The following is a 19,896-nucleotide window of genomic DNA, read 5'->3' as shown; positions in this document are numbered from 1 at the left end:
TTCCGATGTGATAGTAAAGTGGAAACGTGAAGCGACACGTAGAGCACAGAAGCGTACAGGCCAACCCCGTCTGTTGACTGACAGAGACCGCTGACAGTTGAAGAGGGTCGTAATATGTAATAGGCAGACCATCACACAGGAATTCCAAACTGCATCAGGATCCACTACAAGTACAATGAGAGGCGGGAGAGGATGGTCGAACTGCTGCTCACAATCCACACATCACCCTGTATATGCCAAACGACGCCTCGCTTGGTGTACGGCGCGTAAACATTGGACGACTGAACAGTGGAAAAACGAATTACGGCACACAATGTGGCGATCCGATGGCGGTGTGTGGGTATGACGAATGCCCGGTGAGCGTCATCTGCTGGCGTGTGTAGTGCCAACAGTAAGATTCGGAGGTGGTGGTGTTATGGTGTGGTGGTATTCTTCACCGAGGGGGCGGAGTGGTTACACGACAATAACATCCCTGTAATGGGCTGGCCTGCACAGTGTCCATAACCTGAATCCTACAGAACACCTTTGGGATGTTTTAGAACGCCGACTTCGTGCCAGGTCTCACCGACCGACATCGATACCTCTCCTCAGTGCAGCACTCCGTGAAGAATGGTCTGCCATTCCCCGAGAAACCTTCCAGCACCTCATTGAACGTATGCCTGCGAGAGTGGAAACTCTCATCACGGCAAAGGGTGGACCAACACCATATTGAATTCCAGCATTACCGATGGAGGGCGCCACGAACTTGAAAGTCATTTTCAGGTGTCCGGATTCTTTTGATCACATAGTGTATGATTCCAAACAGCAATCACCAACATTGGTTGCCCTAATGTTAGTGAAAAACCTCCATTGGTGAGACTACTGAGTACTTGTAAATGGATTAGTGTCCGCTCACATCTGCTGGCTATAAAATTCTCGAATCCGTCTTTTGAATGTCCCTCGATCAGTGAATAAAACAACAGCTGGGCGTCGTAACACACTGCTGAGGGAAACACTGGCAGAACATTACACTTGTAGCGTAATTCGCAAGTGACAAGGCTTGTACACGGTGCAGGTGGTATGGATACATCACGGTTTCACGTAAAGTGTCCAGATCGTTATGTGCGGCACGTCCCTCTGGAAGCTCAACTGCCATGTGCTGATTGCAGGACTTCCCTCCACAGCGTTGAGCAGACATTCCCTATCCTCTGGTCTACGTGCTGACCGATGCCCGCATTCACGGGGTTGGCGATGAATTCATTCAAATGTCCTTCGGCTGGTAAACTGAGCAAAGGGTAGCGTTCATGGTTCAAGCGACTTGCCTTCAATGCATTGCCATCCGCCAAACCTTTCATGTATTGCGTGGTCTTGAGCTCTTGGTTGATGAACAGGAGCACAGGCAACTACAAATCACTCCATACATACCTTTTACAACGGCTACTCATACATTTAACGTTCCTAGTACATACATGACACTGCAGAGCAGACTGCACATCACCGTTAGTGACCACGAATATTCAGACGGCTACGTGTTCAACTGGCAATCACTGTACGTCCTCTGCACATGCTAAACGGTATTCAGGCCCATTGACAGTAACCGGTGTCGTACGTTTTCCTTCGGCAAAGAAACACTTGAGATCGTGCACCGCGAAACAGTAAAATGTTAGAATAACTCGTTAAGTATGAATTTCTGAACTCATGTTACTGCAGACTTTTCTTTTATTGTTATTTGATAAAGTCGTTCCTGAAGTTTTGCCTTGGAGCTTTGAAATACCCTGTATATGTTAGAAAAGCGAAATGTACGTAGACATGCAGATGATTGAGCCTCGCGGGGTAGCCGATACTTCTTACAAAGGCTGTCCAGAACGAAAGAGAGTTCAAATGATAATGAGGTCACGATTTAACCAGGATATCTGTTTCAAATGTGTGGTACTTTGCAGCCCACAACTGACAGAACACTGTACAAATTAGATTTATTTAGCATTAACAAAATCGCATCTATATAAAAGATACATGTTCCCTACATCCGAAATAATAACTGAATATTTTATAGCATGGTTTGTTACAAGTGACTGAATTTTTCCTCTGCCCCAAGTTGCAAAACATTACGATGTCATTTGACACGGAAATTTTCATACGACCACGATAATACTGTGAAGGATTAATCAAAAATGAGCGGAATTAAATTGTCAGATGGCATCAAGTGATACAGGGCAACAATTAAACTCATGCTTGTAAAAGAAGCACTGCACGTGAAAACCAGCGATAAGGCGCCTTTCAAATGACTTTACCAAAAAGTCGTAGTCTTTCAAAGGTTCAGACGTAAGCCTTGTCGGATGAACTACACGAAGGACGAAGCTCGAATGGTACACTAGATAATCTAGAGAAGAAATCATGTTCGCCGATATGAGAATCTTATTTTTGTCATTTCTGTGTGCTTCGTTTCCATCACCCCATACTGGCTAGAGGAGGTTGGCTGTCAGCAGTGCAAGCATTCTGCCCTTCATCCAAATGGTTTTAAAATACAGAAAGTCTAAATAATTTAATTAAGAACCTGGGCCACCCATACGTGTTTTCAAACTTATTAATTGTTGTTCGTGTTCCATGTGTGATGGAGATATTACACACCCTTACACTAATCCCTGGTATATTTGTTTCGCACCAGATGCTTTCTCAGACATGATTTGAGAAATTTATTAATTTCTCCCAGATTGTATAATGTAGGCCTACTTCTTGAAACCTACTGGCAGATTACAGCTATGTGTAGGACAGTGTCTCGGACCTGGAACCTTTGGTTTTCGCGAGGCAGTTTGGTAGGTATGAGATGGGGTACTGGCCGAAGTACAGCTGTAGGGGCGGCTGGTTATCCACGCTTTGGTAGCTCAGTAGGCAGACCATCTGCTCGTGAAAGGCGAAGGTTCCAGTTTGGAGCCCCAATTCCAAACACAGTTTTAATCTGCCAGGATGTTTCAGACCGGCCCCCAGTTCACTACAGAGTTCCAATTCTTTGTGTGGATAGTACTTCTTCATTCGTTACTCGAATACCCATATAATCTACAATTTTTGTACGGCTGTGAGTTGTGTGCTTAGAAGGAAGGAAGAGAGGGTAGAAATGTGAAGTACGAAGAAACATGGAAATGAGAAGAAGATACTGTGCTAAGAAAACAAATCAAGGCAGTCCATGGCTTACATAAGTGTTTTAAAAACTTATACGAAAATCAATTTAATGCCTAAGGACTCTTTTTCATAGGGAAACAAATTTAGGAAAAAGCTTCAATCTGCAATTACCTCCTCGTTTAAAGAGCGTGCACAATGTAACATTATTTACAGGCCATACTGATAATTTTTTTACAAATATTTATCTCGTTATAAGAACAAATTGTTCATCTAAAATTATTTTTGGAGCAGGCTTATCTTTCTAAGTACCGTGTTTATGAACTTACGCCAACTTGTCAGATTGTACAGATGCTAACGTTTTGTATTTCCTCGTTTAGGCTAAGTTTGACAATGGTCTAAAGAAATTAACAACACTGCGCAAAGCAGAAGACAGCTGAAGGATTACAAAATGAACTTCAACGGCCAGACTTTTCTATTCTATTCCTGTCTATGCTGTTTATCGTCCATGTTTCATTCTCATAGGAGGCTAGACTCAAACAGCTAGATTCAGAAGAGACTTAAATTTATATTTTGCATCGATGTACTCATCGTTTTCAGGAATTTTCTTGGTGTTGTCAGTCTACACTTTATTTTCTCTTTACGTCTTATAACCTGTTTTCGAGGCACTGTCCAATTCATTCAAATGATTTTCAATGTTCATTGTTCTTTTCGAAGGAACTGTGAATCATCAACATTATTTCTGCTACCTCCCTTCTTAGTTTTCTTTACTGAATGTTTATGTACAGACCGAATAACGTCGGGAGTAGAGTGCAAGGGCCTTCTCAGTCATTACTTCCCAATTATGTTCTTTGCCCGTCAGAAGAACAGTGTACCTTTTGCTCAAATTATACATATCGTTTCGTTCCTCGTATTCTATCAGAGAAAAGAGGTAAATATGAATAACTTAAGAATTTTTTATGTTCTGGAACTGGTAGTCAGTCAGAAGATTTATGTGATTTAATTTATGGAGAAAATAAAATAACCTTACATCTTTCGTTTCTTGTTTGGTAAGCTGAACGTTTCATTTTGCTTTCTGCTATGATATGAAAAGTACTTTGTCAAACTCCGATGAGCTAAGAGAGAAAATGTTGTTGTTGTTGTGGTCTTCAGTCCTGAGACTGGTTTGATGCAGCTCTCCATGCTACTCTATCCTGTGCAAGCTTCTTCATCTCCCAGTACCTACTGCAACCTACATCCTTCTGTATCTGTTTAGTGTACTCATCTCTTGGTCTCCCTCTACGATTTTTACCCTCCACGCTGCCCTCCAATACCAAATTGGTGATCCCTTGATGCCTCAGAACATGCCCTACCAACCGATCCCTACTTCTAGTCAAGTTGTGCCACAAACTTCTCTTCTTCCCAATCCTATTCAATACCTCCTCATTAGTTATATGATCTACTCATCTAATCTTCAGCATTCTTCTGTAGCACCACATTTCGAAATCTTCTATTCTCTTCTTGTCCAAACTAGTTATCGTCCATGTTTCACTTTCATACATGGCTACACTCCATACAAATACTTTCAGAAACGAGAGAAAATAAGTGACACTAATGTCAATGTTACAGTTTGAAACGCAGTACCGATCATCTAACAAAGTTTTCGGTACTTTATGACTCCCCCACATTTGCCATCGTATTCAAATAAAGATAGACGTCTTATCTCATTCTCTCTGGAGAACTTCCCGTACTATGATAAGTAATTTAGCATAATTTATGGACAAATGTACTAACGTTAGCAATTAATAAAAGAGCTGGAATTTTTGACGCTGCTTTAGGTGAAAATGTGTCGCCATGTGCTTCGGGATTTGAAGTTACAATATTGTCTGTAACGAGGTCAATGGTCATGTAGTAGATAAAGCTGCAAGTCTTTGAGGCACCTTTCTCTTTCCTTTGATCTAGAGTGGCATTTCATATTTGACATAAATGTAAATGATATATTATCTGCAACACCTACATAAAGACGCACAAGTTTTACTACGAGTTCTCTTCAGCCATTGTCTGACGGTAATTGGCTGCTGTGTCGATGGGAGCTTCTTCAAGGGAGTCCCTGAATTCTTTGGTCGTTCATTTTTTCCTCCAGACGGCCCTGTCTTCTCTGTGTCGATCTCACAGATATATAACAGAGATGTTGTTCAAAAATGGCTCTGAGCACTATGGGACTTAACAGCTATGGTCATCAGTCCCCAAGAACTTAGAACTACTTAAACCTAACTAACATAAGGACATCACACAACACCCAGTCATCACGAGAGATGTTGTGTTAGTGCGGCATGAAGAGTGTCCCATGGGGTTATGCCCTGCAACATGTCCATATGTAGTCGCACTACAGGCTTTTGCGCAACAGGTGCTCAGTACATGGTCATATAAGGCAATAATTAGTGTCGTGATGGCTTGGTTCAAGAATCAAGAAAGAAGGTTGTATACCTGGAAAAATCCTGGAGATACTAAAAGGTATCAGATAGATTATATAATGGTAAGAGAGAGATTTAGGAACCAGGTTTTAAATTGTAAGACATTTCCAGGGGCAGATGTGGATTCTGACCACAATGTATTGGTTATGAACTCCAGATTGAAACTGAAGAAACTGCAAAAAGGTGGGCATTTAAGGAGATGGGACCTGGATAAACTGAAAAAACCAGAGGTTGTAGAGAGTTTCAGGGAGAGCATAAGGGAACAATTGACAGGAATGGGGGAAAGAAATACAGTAGAAGAAGAATGGGTAGCTCTGAGGGATGAAGTAGTGAAGGCAGCAGAGGATCAAGTAGGTAAAAAGACGAGGGCTAACAGAAATCCTTGGGTAACAGAAGAAATATTGAATTTAATTGATGAAAGGAGAAAATATAAAGATGCAGTAAATGAAGCAGGCAAAAAGGAATACAAACGTCTCAAAAATGAGATCGACAGGAAGTGCAAAATGGCTAAGCAGGGATGGCTAGAGGAAAAATGTAAGGATGTAGAGGCTTGTCTCACTAGGGGTAAGATAGATACTGCCTACAGGAAAATTAAAGAGACCTTTGGAGAGAAGAGAACCACTTGTATGAATATCAAGAGCTCAGATGACAACCAAGTTCTAAGCAAAGAAGGGAAGGCAGAAAGGTGGAAGGAGTATATAGAGGGTAAGAGCGACGTACTTGAGGACAATATTATGGAAATGGAAGAGGATGTAGATGAAGATGAAATGGGAGATAAGATACTGCGTGAAGAGTTTGACAGAGCACTGAAAGACCTGAGTCGAAACAAGGCCCCGGGAGTAGACAACATTCCATTAGAACTACTGATGGCCTTGGGAGAGCCAGTCATGACAAAACTCTACCATCTGGTGAGCAAGATGTATGAGACAGGCGAAATACCCACAGACTTCAAGAAGAATATAATAATTCCAATCCCAAAGAAAGCAGGTGTTGACAGATGTGAAAATTACCGAACTATCAGTTTAATAAGTCACAGCTGCAAAATACTAACGCGAATTCTTTACAGACGAATGCAAAAACTGGTAGAAGAGGACCTCGGGGAAGATCAGTTTGGATTCCGTAGAAATGTTGGAACACGTGAGGCAATACTAACCTTACGACTTATCTTGGAATAAAGATTAAGAAAAGGCAAACCTACATTTCTAGCATTTTTAGACTTAGAGAAAGCGTTTGACAGCGTTAACTGGAATACTCTCTTCCAAATTCTGAAGGTGGCAGGGGTAAAATACAGGGAGCGAAAGGCTATTTACAATTTGTACAGAAACCAGATGGCAGTTATAAGAGTCGAGGGGCATGAAAGGGAAGCAGTGGTTGGGAAAGGAGTGAGACAGGGTTGTAGCCTCTCCCCGATCTTATTCAATCTGTATATTGAGCAAGCAGTAAAGGAAACAAAAGAAAAATTCGGAGTAGGTATTAAGATTCATGGAGAAGAAGTAAAAACTTTGAGGTTCGCCGATGACATGGTAATTCTGTCAGAGACAGCAAAGGAGTTGGAACAGCAGTTGAACGGAATGGACAGTGTCTTGAAAGGAGGATATAAGATGAACATCAACAAAAGTAAAACGCGGATAATGGAATGTAGTCAAATTAAATCAGGTGATGCTGAGGGGATTAGATTAGGAAATGAGACACTTAAAGTAGTAAAGGAGTTTTGCTATTTAGGGAGTAAAATAACTGATGATGGTCGAAGTAGAGAGGATATAAAATGTAGACTGGCAATGGCAAGGAAATCGTTTCTGAAGAAGAGAAATTTGTTAACATCGAGTATAGATTTAAGTATCAGGAAGTCGTTTCTGAAAGTATTTGTATGGAGTGTAGCCATGTAGGGAAGTGAAACATGGACGATAACCAGTTTGGACAAGAAGAGAATAGAAGCTTTCGAAATGTGGTGCTACAGAAGAATGCTGAAGATAAGGTGGGTAGATCACGTAACTAATGAGGAGGTATTGAATAGGATTCGGGTGAAGAGAAGTTTGTGGCACAACTTGACTAGAAGAAGGGATCGGTTGGTGGGACATGTTTTGAGGCATCAAGGGATCACAAATTTAGCATTGGAGGGCAGAGTGGAGGGTAAAAATCATAGAGGGAGACCAAGAGATCAATACACTAAGTAGATTCAGAAGGATGTAGGTTGCGGTAGGTACTGGGAGATGAAGAAGCTTGCACAGGATAGAGTAGCATGGAGAGCTGCATCAAACCAGTCTCAGGACTGAAAACCACAACAACATGGCTTTATGGCTTATTGTACTAAGATACAGCTCTATTTTAAATGCTTTTCCTAACGTATGTGCCTCAAAGCATGGCGCACGTCTTTCGATTTAAATGTTGCGGACGTGGTTCACATTTGACAAGTTTTACAAGCATGAAACAACAAAGTAGTATCCTTAGTATTGTCTGTGACTTATCTAAGGCAATTGATTGAGCGAAACAAAAATTCTCCTAGGTAAACTGCTGTTTAATGGATTGAGAGTATAGTCAAACAACTGGTAATTTCACATGTAACCAAAGGATCAGAGAAGGCCGTACTTAGCACTTCAGACAGTGTAAATAAGGGAAATTCTTCGGAGTGGGGAGAAAACAGGATTTGGATCCCCCAATGCTCAATCTTATGTGTGCCGCTGAACCTCAAATTTGAAAACTGTGTGCCATCTAGCATACAACAAGCAGAATTACTTTTTTTTGGATCGTACATAGAAACAGAACAAATGTTAAACAATATTCTTGAAAGTATCATTGACTGGTTTTCTGGGAATGTTCTCTTCTCAATTTTAAAAATATACAACATATTCTGTTTTGCGCATCTAGAATTACTACACCAATGATAGATCCAACACATGGTGAGGAAATAATAAATAGGATGGAAACTTCAAACTTTTAGGTGCCCACACTGAAGAGAATTTAATCTAGAAAAAGCGTATTTTGGACCGCCTAAAACAACTTAATTCAGCCATATTTGCACTTCGAATCCTTTCAAATCTTGGGAAGAGACAATTTTTTCATTCAAGAATCTCTTAGGGAATAATGTTCTCTGGCAACTCGTCTTTAACCCTTTGTTGCCTGACGGTACTTAAAAGTACCAGTAAGTTTTGACTCTCATTATTTTCTCGTGGTGCAGTTTCGTGATCTGAGAGCCTGTCGGTACGTAACAGTAACTCTGCTCTACTGTTTCATAGATGTTATTGTGCAATACATAGACCTCTCTGGCGGTCAGAGCTTGAAATTGTTTTTCGCGCGCTGCTGTGAAAACAGAAGATTGTATGTGCTTGTTTCCGTGGTGTTGCCTGAATTTGTGCGCAATTTATTGAAACTTCCGTTGAGTTTTCCATTGTACGTACTTACCTTCTTTGTTTTTTTATAATAGTTTGAAGCATTACGTTACAAGTGAATGAGATAAAGTGGAAAATATAAGGCGGACTTATTAGTACCGTCAGGTTGTGCGAACACTTTATTGTAGCTACAATGCGTTACCTCTCACTAGTTGTTCTGTCCACTTTTTCTCACACAGAAATCCGTAAATACATTTGTCTGTGGAACAATTAGAACAAACAGGAAAGGTTTGCCAGGGAATTTACCTAAAGAAAAATGTCTAAATCAAATCACAGAGAGTCATCTTTAGACCTAACAGTATTTCAATGGAAGGAAAATAAAGTAGTGTATTTTGCGTCAAACTTCCATGGCACTGAACAGAGGATAGTGACAACAAAACAGAAAGATGGAACTAGTATGACTATACCATGTCCAATTATTGTATGTGATTACAAAAAAAAACATGGGCGGTGTGGATCATGCAGACAGATTACGTTCAACTTATGGTCTTGACAAGCGATCAAAGAAATGGTGGCACCGTCTCTTCTGGGGAGCAATAGAAATTGCTTTTGTCAATGCTTACGTCATTTTCAGTTATCTACATGGGGCACTGCCACTGCTGGAATTCAGGCGTGCTGTAGCACTAGGCCTAATGAATGAACAGCAAGTGCCAAATCTCAAAAAGAGAAACTCTGGTAAAGATGAAATAACTCTCCCAAAGAGAAGGAAGGATAGCTTTTCTGTTCCGAAGGATGTACGTCTTGGCAACCGAGGGAACCATTTTGTAGTATTCAGTTGTAAAAGAGGACGATGCGAAATGTGTGCGAAAAATAAAATTCTGTCGAGACCACATTTTCAGTGTTGTACATGTAAAGTGTATTTGTGCTGCAATGAGAAAAATAACTGTTTCCTACAGTTTCATGAGGTATCACTAAATATGTGATATGTATAAAATGTCAAAAATGTATAGCTAAGTTACTATGTATTGTGAAGTTGCTCTAGAATAAATTTATGCGAAATTTAAAAAAAAAAATTCAGAAATATCATATTTCTGTTAATTAATTTTCTAATGTAAAAATGTTTAATATTTATGTGGCATAAAGTACAAGTTATAAAAATTGGAGCATTTTTGTGCGCATGTTGTGATTCTGTCCATGGAGTCTGACGGTACTTCTGAGTACCATGAGAGAAAAAAGTTCTGAAAAATAAAATAAAATTTTACAAAAAATCCTACCATCATTTGAGGCCACAATAGCATAAATTCTGCAAAGAAAATGTTAAAAAGTAAATTTTATCTTATGTCAGGAAACAACGGGTTAAGAGAGAAAGTCTTCATTGCTCAAAAATTGCTGTAAGAATAAAAAATACGTGAAGCTCACCGACAATCATCCTACAAAATGGTTCAAATGGCTATGAGCACCATGCCACTTAACTTCTTAGGTCATCAGTCGCCTAGAACTTAGAACTAATTAAACCTAACTAACCTAAGGACATCACACACATCCATGCCCGAGGCAGGATTCGAACCTACGACCGTAGCGGTCACTCGGTTCCAGACTATAGTGACTAGAAACGTACGACCACTCCGGCCGGCCAATCATCTTACAAGAGATCTATTTAAGGAATTGGACATTTTGGCCACTGTTTCGTGTAAATTTCCTCCCTTATGAATTTCTTTGTAGACAATTGACTGCAGTTGAAAAAGAATAATAATGAAGAAAAAATAACACTCATTACTCTTTAGCACAGAGATGGGTGACTAATACTGCAATAAAATTTTTTGATCACTTATCCAGTGACATACCTGTTTGACAGACAACAAAATAAAATTTGGAAACAAACAAAAAATATTCCTCGACAGCTCCTATTACGGAACAGAATTTCTATTATTGTAATGTGTAAAAGGCGGTTAGTACGAATTACTAAGTCACAATTGAATCCGAATGATTTAATTGCAATAAATTACACTCTTATAAAAATCAAGGGGGACAGAATCTACGACCATAGTGGTCAGAACGGTGAATACCACTCCGTGGAGCTGGCATATTGTGTGGGAAACACTGGTGCGTTGTTAGATAGTAAACAGACACCGATGTCCCACTGCAGCGTATTGTTTCCCGTATCAGCTTTACCATTTATTTGAGCCGTGTTGCGGCTCTTTTTGTTTCTGGCGCCGATGAGAGGTACTCGATATGTATCCCTGGTCGCCGTGTGGACACGGGGGCTGTGGCAGTGTTTCTTACTACTAAATTTTCTGTCGGAGTAACAGACGTATACCCTGTTAAGTGTATCAGAATCTTGGGTAACTTAAAAAAAATCAGATGGGATTGTGTGGCTTTCAGAATGTTAAGTTTAATCTGGTTAATTAAGTTTTGTGCGAATTCATACGGAATACTGTAAGTTTCATTAAAGTACATTTGCTTTAAATCGCCAAAAATTGTCTTAATTCTTTTATTTTAGTTGAAACCTTTTATTTCAGATTAAGATAAAGGCAAAAATGATTTAGCTCTGTACCTTGGTCTGTTAATTTACTTACTGTTAATGAAGAATTGATTTCATTTACAGCTTACTAATGTACCAAATTTCCTTAAAAATGGGAGGGATAGAAGATATAAAACGACTCTTGAAAATAAATGTGTTAGAGTTCAACAAAAATATTTCTTTTCTCGGAAACCAGGCCTTGCCATTTCCTTACCGATGCCTTCGCTAATCAGCACCGTTTCGTTATTTAATCTGAATGTGAAGCCTGAAGACTTTACACTAAAGTTCTGTATAAGTTCTGTTCTTGTTTCTTTTAGTTTTCGCTACTTTTCTTTTTGTAGGAACATGAACAATCATGATGGACACTGTTACATTGAAAAGATTGTTTGTTATTGCGTGTCTTATTTTGTGATACTTACTCTCTTCATATCTTATCTATACCTTACTACATCTTATCTGTACCTTACTTCCACTTTACAATACTCGCAATGATATACCAAGGTACTACTGTAAAGAAACCTGTTTTCATGTTATGAAGTCACTTATACAGGACTTGCGCATATAGCGCTAAGAGTTAGAGTTTATGTACGGCTTATATCGCCTATAAAGGGTAAATCACCTAAATGCTGGACCGCAAATATTTCGAAAATAGAAAGCGCTATCGATGTGCGGTTTTCACAGAATAGATTCGTAGTCAGAGGCTCGTAATGTTCGCTAGTGCACAGAGTGTAGTAACTTAGAAAGCCATTTTTTGTGCAAACATACACTTTTAAAAGGAGCAATGCCCACTGACATTAACAAACTAAAAGTAGGGTAAATTAGAATGTAAGCGGTGTTTGTTGCAGGATCCTAATGCGAGTCATTTACGAGGCACCATATTGTGCGAAGTTCCAACACTGACACTTATTTGTTATAGTACGATGTTGTTATGTTTGTTTACAGCACGCTTGTTTGTTCCTTGAGTGCACTGACACTCGCTGGTCAGTTTGAGTGTCAGTCCCAGCAGTAGGTTGTGATTGGACCCTGGGATTTACCAATACAGAAAAAGCTGACATGAGCATGGTGCATGGAGGATGAGGAAGAATGCTGTTCGTTGTTGTATGGTGCATGCGGCAAGATATACCAGTACATGTGCACCTTTTCGGCATAACCTCTTCAAGTAGTTATGTGAAAGTAGACAACGTAACGAAAGGAAACAAGTGAAGACCCAATAGGCGGAAATTAATGTCCTTGCTGCTGTTGCAGTTGAATCACATGTTAGCGATCGCACAAACGCATGAGGAAGTGGCACGAATCAGGATAGGGTCCTACGCATTCTCCATCAACACAGGTTCCATCCATATTACGTCTCTAACCATCAAGAACTGCATGTAAACAATTATGAGAATCATATTAACTTCTGTATATGGGCATTACGATATGATACACCAGAGGCATCATGCATCTTGTTTAGTGGTGAAGGTACAATTACGAGCCATGGCCAAGTAAATGGCCGAAACATGCATTATTGGTCTGTTGACAATCCTCAGTGGCTTCGTCAGGTGGAAAGTAAGCGTCCATGGAGTGTAAATGGGAGCAGTAGGGCAAAGGGGGTATCAGCACAATTTGTTACTGCAGGTTGCACACAGTCAGGAGTACACACCCTCTCTCCTTCCCTCCCCCCCCCCCTCCCGTGTGTTGTTTCCCCTACTGGCACATGGGTTCCTCTCTGTCCCTTCCCCTCCTTGTCTCCCTCCACCCCTACCCCTAGCAATCGCAGGAAATATGAGTTTTGGTGGGAAATTCAAGAAAAGGGTTGGCAATTCAAATTTTTTGGCGGGAATATCAAACTTTGTGAGGTCTGAAGATGTGCTGACCTATTTCACAACACCACCACCACCACCATCACTAGAGGATTCAGTTGGCCCTTCCCACTCCCCATTCTCCACTCTCATCTCTCCTCTCCTCCTCTCCCCTGCCTCCCTCCTCTTTCCTCAAGTCCCCACCTCCTCAGGAAATTGGCGGTAAAAGAACAGTGTGCTGGGCTGATGGTTATGAAGGACATAAGTATTTATTTTGTATGTAGTGCGGTATATTGCTTATTTAAACAATTTCATATGCCACTATTCAAGAACTAGATACTAGTTCCATTCACTTTCATAAAAAACGACTAGATGTGGAGTGGATATTTTCGCTATTACTCTATCACTGAGGAGTTGCTCCAGACAGTGTTGTTAATAGTTGTGTCTAGATAGGATGGGCTGCAATAATAGCAGGACAGCAATCTATCACTGAAGTACAGAGGGTAGCCTCATGCCGATCTACAAGTGAACACCTGCTGGATATGGAGAGGATGTTTTCGCTGTTAGTCTAGCACTAGAGCGCTGTTCCAGCCAATATACCCATAGCTCTGTATGGGAAGGATAGGTATAATTATAGGTCAGCTAGCCATGACTAAGGTACAGGGTGGTAGCCTTCTGCCGATCTACAAGTGAATAGCTGTTACTCTGAGGACCATAAGGATGGGTAATAATAATATTAGAATAGTGTCCCAATGTCCCACTGCGCCTGTAACATCCTGTCTCCTGTTGCAGGACTCCTCTAGCAACGTCGTTTGGGAATGAAAGCACTTATATCTATTTACGAGAAGCCACATTCTAGGCAACAGAAACATGGGAAATACATTGTACGACATTTTTATGTGAATATACTGCTCATTCTACTACCTGAAGACGGTGTCTCAAGACGAAAAACAAAACTGCCCCGTCATCTCCAGTCTATCCAGCGCCATCTACCGAGTGTATTGTGTACATTAAGAGCCGACCAGGCGAGAGACTGGCGGTCACCAGAGGCTGCTAATCTGCAGCTTCCTATCGATGCCTGACTCCTTCATGGCTCCCTCCGCTAACTGTAGCACAATGCTTGGATGTATACAGTTGCTCCATGCTTGACATAGACTCCTCAGTTTAAACAATTCAAGACAGGAATGTTGTTTTCTCGATACGCCTCGAATTTCTCACACGAATTGTGGAAATCGGACCATACACACATTTTCGTTTCAGCTAACAAATTTCTCTGTATTATTTAACTGTGTGCAAAAATTCAAGTAGTAATGTCTTCTCGGTACTTAAAGTAATGAATGGCCTTACCTGCAGTGTGTCCTCATTGAGATGTTGTGATAAACTGGTTAGTTCACGATTTTCCCGCTAGGGAGCGACAGAAAGCAACCAGCATCACATGTTTTCCCCGATGATGCTGTGTTGCTATTGGTTCTGGGTGGAAAAAAAAATCCATTGATCATGTGATCTGATGTCACAGTGAGTATATAGACCCTACTCCTTGCCCTATCCACCTCAGTCTGGTCTACTCGGTACTAGAGGCCCGTTGTGTGTCTCAGATAACTTAAGTTTGCTTGCTCTGTTGCTGTTCAGCTTTGTCTGCTCGATTTCAGTTTTCGGCTACTATGAAGCAAGCAACATCACCTTCATCCGCAAATGATAGTGCCTGCGCTAAACGCACTAGTCCAGATATTCTACCAAGTAAGTTTTTTGTTTTTTCCCTGTTCATACAATGTACCTGCGTCTTATGTAATTTTAGTAGCTAACACCTAGGACATATGTGGCAGTCACTCCTCTGTAGGATTGAACCTTTCGCTGACGTAACTTTAGTGTGTGTGTGTGTGTGTGTGTGTGCGTGTGTGAGCGACCAGTTTCTTCATTCCATAGATGGAATTACAGACTGTCTTTTTCTGTTGTTGTTACAGCATTCATCCGAGAGATGCCGGTTGAGCTAGATTGCCAATTGGAGGCAAGGAGAGCACTGCAGCACCTTCCAGCAATAATAATCGAGTTGGATCAGCAAGAGTGTAAGTACATTTTTTTTCGTAACAAGTAGCTAGTAGAGAAATTTTTTTTCACGTAATGTGGTGTGTTTCTAATGATGAGGCCGGGGAAAAATATAAACATATATCTCTCGTAACATGTTGCATTCTGTTATCTGAGGCATATTCTTTGCTTTTCTCGGTGTGTCTATGGACGAAGAGGAAGAAGAAGGGGTATGTGTCGATGCTGAAAGTCAGGAGCCATCACTTCCGTCTTCTAAGTACCAGAAAACTGTTTTGAAATACAATGTGTGTTTCAAATATAAGTAACTTCAGTGAACTAGAGAATACGATTTTCCGTTTGTATTTCAGTGGGATTAAGGATGCGATTTTCTGTTTTATTTCAGGAGGATTTTCATTTTATGGTTCTAACATTTTCTAGATATAATTATGTTCAGTATCTTATTGTTGTACACAGCGTCAACGAGCTAGTTAGATGGCTCCAAGGAAAGGGCGAAATACAGGAGTGGATACATGAGATGGCAGCTGCTGACGATGCTGCATAGCATCGCCATCTCGCCCTTCTGGTTGAGGAGGAAATATCGGATTGTGTGGGAGAATCACCAGAAAGCCTGACTGATCTGTTCGGGTCGCGCGGGATTAGCCGAGCGGTCCAAGGCACTACAGTCATGGACTGTGCGACTGGTCCCGTCGGAGGTTCGAGTCCTCCCTCGGGCATGGGTGTGTGTGTTTGTCCTTAGGATAATTTAGGTTAAGTAGTGTGTAAACTTAGGGACTGATGACCTTAGCAGTTAAGTCCCATAAGATTTCACATACATTTGAACATTTTTGAAGTGATCTGTTCAATCCTTGGATACAGACTGTAAAAGGTGGTTATAATGCAGCCGTCTTCATTACAGCATATACAAATTATTCTGGAATGTTGGTGTACTTAACTGTTACTATTTTTTGTTAACAACAAATATGTAAAAAATCTTGAGCGGTGTATTTAATATTGTCCGTAGTTCGTCTTTGCAGAGGCGTCAGCAACAGTGGCACCACAACAGATAGCTGTAGTACGGGTGTCTAGAGAGCTGGGTGCGGGGGCAGGAATCAAACACGCTCCTGAGTGTCACGCACCAACGTGAAAGACTCCGCTCGTGACTACGACATAGGTGACAACAGTCGCTGCGGCCTCCACCAACAACAACCCCACTCTTCAGATGCGCTCTGGCGTCTGTGGGAAGAAGAAGAGCAATGATCTCCCACCCCTCACGCAGAATGCAGCAGCAGCATCAGTCTTTTGCTCCCACTGGTAGCTCGCTGTTGGTGCATCCTCCTACCCCAGCTCAAGCTGTCCCCTCGCCAGCAAAAGATAGCTGCGTGTGCCATCACCAAGCAAGCACGTCCTCTCCAATTCCATTATCCACTGGGTGTTCGCAGTCATCAGCATCATCTCCTGGACATAGTTTTATTAATAGATTGAATGTTAATGAACCTGTGGCTAGCGACAGTTCTCAGTCCGTCCATTTAGTGAAGGACATTAGGTCAGTGACACCACACTGAAGTCAGAATACTTGCCGATTGCAGACGCCTTTCAGGGGTGAATCTCGTTCCCGAGAATCGAGAATCTGACAGGAGGATACCAGTAACTTGTTGGATTCTAAGAGTGTGACTTCCTCTCAAGGAATCTTTGTGGGAATAACGGCGTGATAAACTGGAGCACATCAGTCATCGAGTAGTTTCCTGAATCCACCATAAGAGCTATATTGGCTCGGTTTTCCGAGATGGAAGTTAGAGGGTCAGGTAAAGCACTCATTCGAATACTACACCTGGACATCCGTACACTTGTCTGTGATCCGGCAAATGCAGGTTCCAGCTATTTCAAGCTTCCTAAGGATATAGCTGACAACAGAGCATGTATTAATGTGGAAAATAAAACCGATATGGGTCGTTTTGCACCGTCAGTGGCTTGTGAAAGAAAATACGAGAAAAATCCGCGGTCTCAGTACGATAGACACCTTGACATTCATAAGTGCTATAACTTTGATGGTATCGAGTTCCCCGTCAAGATCTAGGACATACCTAAATTTGAGATGCAGAATACCATAATATCGGTTCATGTTTATAGCCTGGAGGAGAAAAGCAAGCCAGATGAGAAGGACAAGCATATAGTCGTTATCCCCCTCCAGTTCTCAAAATGTGCCCATGAGCGTAAGACGCATGTAAACATGCTCTTATTTTCTGATGAGAAAGATGTGGTGAAAGGCTATTATCATTATTATGTCTGGATCAAAGGCATGTTTGGACGTCTGTTCTGTCCAAGGTGTAGAAAGCATATTTGCTTAGGTGCCTTAGTGCTTTTCCCTCAGAGAATTATTGCCAACACATCTAGTGGAGTGCACTTCCAAGGACCCGGTACAGGTTATCATGTTTACCAGGAAAACAAATTCATAAAGTCTAAAGATACCCACCACCAGGAGCGATGAATGTTTCTAGTGTACGCCGACTTTGAATGCCTGCTCGCTCCTGCGACCCATTTTGAAGGTGACCCTACAACCCCGCATATTACCTTTGCAGAAAAACATATACCATATGTGGCAGTGTACCAAATTGTATCGTCCTATGATTCAAGTCTTAACCTCTATAAAACTTATGTCAGGGATAATTCAGTGGCTTCCCTGACACACTACATTTTATGCAGGCGCCAGTCCACAAACCCATTGAAACTCTACCTCGCGAGGGAACTTGAGCTGCATTTCCCAAGGAGGAAAAGTTTCAACTTGTGACTAGGAAGGGGTTAGCTGGATAGAACAGCAGGGCTCAATTAAATCAGGCCACCTGCCATAACTGCATTCTCCCACAACCTTATGGGCGATGCCATAACGGATACAGAGTGTGAGCATGCCGTGAATGTCTGGTGGGAGTTCAACATCATCACTTTAGGAGAGTACACTCGTCTTTATATGGACACCGACGTGCGCTTGCTTGCAGACGTCTGTGCATGGCCATATATTCTCGGAATCTCAACTTTAATTACACGGCATCTGGGTTGTCTTTGGACGCAATGCTCAAGAAAATTAAGTGCAGCATTGAATGATTGACTGATGCTGACAATACATACTCCTTTTCTTTGAGCGAGGGACCCATGGAGGATTTCGTCAATGTGTCCATTGGCATGCCAAGGCAAATACCACATGGATGGGTGATACATTCAAAGCATCCCTTGATTCGAGTTACATCTTGTACTTAGACATAAACAATTTATACGGGTATGCTATCGCAATCAAAGAACTCAGAAACAACAAAACCCCAGGGGAGGACAGAATAACATCACAACTAACTATGGAGGGAGGTGAGAGCTTACACCTAGAGATATATAAACTGATGCAGTTGATATGGAAGAAGGAGACACTGCCAGAAGAATGGAAATTGGCTATAATATGCCCAATATACAATAAGGGAAGCAGAATGGAATGCAGTAACCACAGAGGAATAGGCTTGTTGAATGTAACGTATAAGGTGCTGTCCATCATTATCCACAGAAAATTGCAACCATTCATAGAACACAACATACAGATGTACCAAGCTGGCTTTCGACCAAACCGATCGACAATAGATCACATTTTCACGCTAAGACAATTGTTTGAAAAACATTGGGAGTGTGATAAAGATATCTACATCTTCGTCGATTTTCAAATTGCATATGGCAGCATCCCCAGGAATAGCCTATATAATGCAATGCGTGATTTCAGAATCTCTGAGAAGCCAGTGAGAATGGTGCAAGATTGTATGGAAGGGTCAAAGGCAGCAGTACATTTCCAAGGAGCCACATGGGTAACATTCGAGATTGAGACAGGCCCAAGACAAGGGGATGCTCTTTCATGTGTTCTGTTCAATGGCATCATAGAGAAAGTAATAAAAGAGTGTAGGCAACAGGACTGGGCTAGAGAAGAGATGGACAGTAACTTCAATAGTCTCGCATATGCAGATGACATAGTACTACTAAGTGAATCAAAGCACGAGTTGAAAGAAATCTACCAGAAAATTGACAATTATGCACAGAAGATAGGGCTCAAAGTGAATCGAGAAAAAACTGTGTTCATGCAGTTACGAAGAAGACAAGAGCAGGAGGAATTTCTTGAGATAGATGGCAAGAGGTTCAAAAGAATTGACCAGTTCAACTACTTGGGATCTTGGACATCAAGGAAAGAATAGCAGTGAGAATGAAATGCACGCATACCATCAGGGAGACGCTTGGATCTAAATCGATCTCAGTGAACGCAAAGATGAAAATCTACAAAACAGTGATATGCCCAACAGTAATGTACAGTTCACAAACATGGAGCATGACTAAGCAAACAAGAAAGGGGAAAAAAACTATTAATATTTGAAAAAAGAGTAATGAGGAAGATATGGGGACCAGTTATAGATAACGGAGAATGGAGGAAGAGGAAAAACGAGGAAATATACTTTCTGATGTTACAACCAACTGTCCTACAGAAGATAAAGAGCAAAACAACACAAAGGGTGGGCCATGTAGCTCGTATGCCAGATCGAAGACAGGTGACGATGGCACTAGCGGGGAAACCAAACACCAAAAACCGCATTGGACGACCAAGGCTACGCTGGATGCACGACCTGGGAACTGAAGACACCTGGAGGAACCGTGCACAAAACAGGAGGGAATACAGGCAGTTTGTG

The sequence above is a fragment of the Schistocerca nitens genome, chromosome 9, assembly GCF_023898315.1.
Source record: "Schistocerca nitens isolate TAMUIC-IGC-003100 chromosome 9, iqSchNite1.1, whole genome shotgun sequence".
Taxonomy (NCBI): domain Eukaryota; kingdom Metazoa; phylum Arthropoda; class Insecta; order Orthoptera; family Acrididae; genus Schistocerca; species Schistocerca nitens.
The sequence above is the reverse complement of the archived record's forward strand: the minus strand, read 5'-3'. Positions refer to the sequence as shown.